The sequence below is a fragment of the Tursiops truncatus genome, chromosome 8 (assembly GCF_011762595.2).
Source record: "Tursiops truncatus isolate mTurTru1 chromosome 8, mTurTru1.mat.Y, whole genome shotgun sequence".
NCBI lineage: Eukaryota > Metazoa > Chordata > Mammalia > Artiodactyla > Delphinidae > Tursiops > Tursiops truncatus.
This window is the reverse complement of record NC_047041.1, coordinates 70696834-70701828: the sequence shown is the minus strand read 5'-3', so window position 1 is coordinate 70701828 and position 4995 is coordinate 70696834.

The window sequence follows — 4995 nt, the reverse complement described above, 5'->3', positions numbered from 1 at the left end:
GCAAGTAGAAGGCTTTGTCATGACCAATACTAACGGGGCTTGTTTTGCTCAATGTGTTTGAAATGACCATAAGCCAGCGTTTTTTGGAGTAACGTGTTGAAGCAAAGATGTTCAAATGATAAACAGAGTTTCCAATTGTAAGTTTTTTTTTAAATTTTTATTTATTTATTTATTTATTTATGGCTGCGTTGGGTCTTCGTTGCTGCATGTGGGCTTTCTCTAGTTGCAGCGAGCGGGGGCTACTTTTCATTGTGGTGTGCACGCTTCTCATTGCGGTGGCTTCTCTTGTTGCGGAGCTCGGGCTCTAGGCGCGCGTGCTTCAGGGCTTCAGTAGTTGTGGCTCGCGGGCTCTAGAGCGCAGGTTCAGGAGTTGTGATGCACGGGCTTAGTTGCTCCGCGGCATGTGGGATCTTCCCGGCTCAGGGCGCGAACCCGTGTCCCCTGCATTGGCAGACGGATTCTTAACTTTTGCTCCACCAGAGAAGCCCCAATTGTAATTTTTAAAAGTGGAATTGAGAATCGAAGCAGATTTGGAATGAAGCAGATTTGTGTAAAGCTGTATGTAAACAGACTCTTACATGTGAGTCATTTGGATGTTATCAGAGATGAGTGATCACTGAAGGCACCATGTTGTAAAGATTAATGTGTTTTTGGAGGGAGATTTAGTGGATTTAGATCTTGAGGACTCAGGAGATTATGTGTGACCTGATCTCTCTCCTCATCCCTTTGCATCATCAAATTAATTCCATTTGAAAATGGATAGAACCCCATATGGCTTCTAACATCTGAGGTCTTACTGCACAAAAAAGAGAAAGTCCTCTGTACATTCCATACAGTATACACCCACATTTGATATATTATTTAATGACTCAAAACTAAAAATTCAACATGACTTTGGCTATCTTAGAAGTGTGGCATCTTGGGACTACAACTTTTAAAAATAATTGTGCAGATCACGAATGCTATTGTTACTTTTCAAACTCTGATAAGGTTTTGTATTAAGGTTTTAGGGTTAAGACATGTATTAAAATAAATGTTCCTGTCTGTGGTGATATTCTAGTTTATATTGAAGAGCCATAAGGAGAGGAAGAAGAAGGAAACTTCCAATTATTGAGTGCTTAGTGTATGCTAGGACCTGATCTGGGGAATTTACATACATAGTCTTATTAATACAACAGTCTCACAAGGGAGATAATATCATCTCTGTTTTCTGGATGAAGAAAGGTTCAGAGAGGTTGAGAAATTTTTTGATGATCACAGAGATAGTAAGTGGAAGAATTGGAATTTGAATTGAAATTTGTCTATTTTCTTACCTAAAAATTCTTCCTTTCCTACATCTATCATATCGAACATTGAACTGCCATCATGTGAAATGCTGTATCAGTTTTACTTATTTTTCCCAAGGAGACACATGAGATGACAAAGACAGCAAGTCTCCAGAATTGGAGCACTTTCCCTTGTGTGAGTATTCTGAAAGTATAATACCCATGCCGTCTTTCTGGGAAAAAAAAAAAAAGTCAAGGATTTACTTCAAGAAGATAAAAAATAAATTCATGGTAACATAGCCTTTGGTTTAATTAAAAAAAAAGGGGCAAGCTTTGGGTATGGCTGGTTCCAGACATTCAAACAAAGTCATTAGTCCTAGTTTCTCTTCATGTTTCAGGAGTACTCTTCTTCATGTTGGTGTCATTTTCCACTGGCTAACTTCCATTAACTCCAGGCTTTTATCCTCCAAGGTTAAAGATAAGAAATAGAATCTTCTTCTAAATTAGAAACAAGTCTTAGGCCTGATTCTCATTGACTCATATTGACCATCACTGAACCGATTAATCTGGCTAACGGCTTACAGTACTCTGATCAGCTGTTTAGTCATGTGGCTACCCTAGGACTGGGTAGGGAGCAGGTAGAATGAGGTCCACCCAAAGCAAATAGACTGAGACTGGGAGAGCTGTGGGTCTCCAGAGGAAAACCGGGGTTCAGTTAATGGAAGAAGAAGAAATAGATGCAAAGCATAAAAACAGTAATATCCTCTACAAGCAATGAACCAATAAATCAGGAAATGTATCAGTTAAGATCAAATAATCACCGGGACTCCCCTGGTGGTCCGGTGGTTGGGACTCTGTTCTTCCACTGCAGGGGCACACGTTCGATCCCTGGTTGGGAAACTAGGATCCTGCAGCATGCTGCGTGGTGCAGCCAAAAAAAAAAATATCTCAAATAGTCAGTGATGAAGTTAATGGGGCATTTGATGCCATCGTTAAATGTTAATGTACTAACAACTTGTGAATAAAATTCCAGATGATTGCAGTACATAGTTGAAGCTCAGTAAAGAATTGTTGAACGAATGAATGAGACATTAGGAGGTTCAGGGTGGAGTGGGCAGAGTAAAACAGAAGTAGAGCATTCCAAGTGCCTTGTCTTATTAAGGAGAAAGGTTATAGATACTGACTAATCTTGGTGTTGTTAGGATTATATACATTTAAGTATGTCAAGCATTCAAAGATGGTTACTATTGAAATAAAAAAAAAGATGTGGAATTGCTAAACCACTAGTTTAAAAAAAAAAAGGATCAAAGAAAATTTGATCTGTCCAGCAAAATCAGGTTAGGAAAGAAAAATAAATACACATTTTAGGACTAAATATACCCATGATATGAATGAGTTAAATCCCATCATTAAAAGATAAAGATTTTTCTCAGAGACAAGATCAAGTTTTATGTTGTTTACGAGAGACAAACCTAAAACAAACAACACTCAATAGAGGGGTGGATAAAGATAAACTAGGTAGGTGATAAAATAGAAAGCAGGAATTGAAAAACTAAGAATAAAATTAACAGCAAAAAAGAAAAGACACTTGGGCTATTTTATAAACTATAAGTGATACAATTAATAAGATGTAACAATCATAAACTTTAGAATACCAAATAGTAGTGGGAACAAATATAATGCAAATTTTATTAGAAATACAAGGAGAATTTTTTTATTGTAGGAAACTTAAACTTACCTCTCAGAAATGGACAAACCAAATTAAAAAAATCAAAGTAAATTAAAAGTAAAGACAGAGAATGTGAATAACAATATTTTTAAATGTTGATTTTATATGTTTTAATTATTTATCAAATCTATGTGCCAGGCATTATTCTAAATACTTTATAAGTATGAACTCATTTAATCCTTGTAACAGTCCTCTGGCACAGGCATGTTACTATCTTCATTTTACAGATGGGAAAACCAAGTCATGGAAAATGTAAGTAACTTGCCTTGGGTCACACAGCTGAGTAAATGGCAAGACTGTGTATGGCTCAACAGTCCAGCTTTTAACTCCTATGCTCTGAATGCACACATGTATAGACCTTTGTACTCTACAGTGAAGAATATTTGGGGGACTTCCCTGGTGGTGCAGTGGTTAAGAATCCGCCTGCCAGTTCGGGTCACGGGTTCGAGCCCTGGTCCTGGAAGATCCCACATGCTGCGGAGCAACTAAGCCCATGTGCCACAACTACTGAGCCCATGCGCCACAACTACTGAAGCCCGCACGCCTAGACCCCGTGCTCCGCAACAAGAGAAGCCACCGCAGTGAGAAGCCCACGCACTGCAATGAAGAGTAGCCCCTGCTCACCACAACTAGAGAAAGCCTGCGCACGGCAACGAAGACCCAATGCAGCCAAAGATAAGTTAAAAAAAGCAGAATATTTAGGCTCTCCATATTTTGTTCTTACCTTCTTCCTGGACTTAACAGAAGACTAGACTTCAAAGCTCTCTTGTTGTAAGGAAGAGCAATGTGATTAGTTATAGCCAATGAAATGATAACAGCGATGACAAGTATCAATTCTGGGCCAAAGCATTTAAGAGCTGACATACCACTATGACACTCTTCCTTCTCTTTGTGTGACAGCCATAGCTTGAGGTGGCAGAGCCACTGGATGAAGTTGCTCAAATCCCTGAGTAACCACACAGAGAACCACATGCAGAGGAGCTTCCCTGGAGTCACCCAATACATGTTGGACTTAGAGTGAGAGAGACGTAAACTTTTATTGTGTTGACATAGTAAAGGGATTCATTACTGTAGGATTGCTTACTCTGTCCTGATTATCACATACCCCCAAATGAAGAATTTACGTTCTCTTCAAATTTAATATAACATCCATAACAATAGATAATGTGGTGAGCCGCAGACATCCTAATACATTTCCATAAGTAGAAATCATACACATTTTTTGACTCAGGAGCAGTAAAGGAAAGAATTTAGAACGGAGGAAAACCAGAAGAACATAACCACATGGAAACTGAAAAAATTTTTTTCTAGGAAAAGACTCAAAACTAAACCCAGAAAGAGGCAGAAAACCTTAAAAGACTAATATTCACATTGAAAAGGTAATAAAAGAACGATGCCATCTCTACCTCAAGGCAACAGAAAATGGTGGGAAATTTCTGAATTATTTCTACAGAGATAGCAAAACTGGATAAGAACAGTCACACACTCACAAAAGGAAACTATCAGCCAATCTTATTAATATGGATGCAAAAGTTCTAAACAAAATACCAGCAAATAAAATTCAGCACCATATTAAAAGATATATAAAAATATATATTTAAAAAACCCATCATGATCAAGGTGAGTTTATCTCATGGATGCAAGGATAATTTAACATTAGGAAATATTTTCATGTAATTCATTACATTAATGGACCAAAAAAAGAAGGGCTGTGATCATTTCAGTGAATGCCAACAATTCACTTGATAAAATTTTACATGTTTCTAAGAAAAAGCCCTTTATAGTCTGAAATAAAAGAAAATTTCATTAACATAATACCTATAGCAGATGCGATTCTTAATTGAAACATTAGAAACATTCCCATTAAAGTCTGGAACAAAACAGGATGTTATTATTGAAAATTGTTCTGACAGCCCTACTAATAGAATGGGCTGAAAAACAAATAGGTATAAGGTTTAAATATTAAAAAGAAAGGCTCAAAATTTTATTTTTTCATAATTT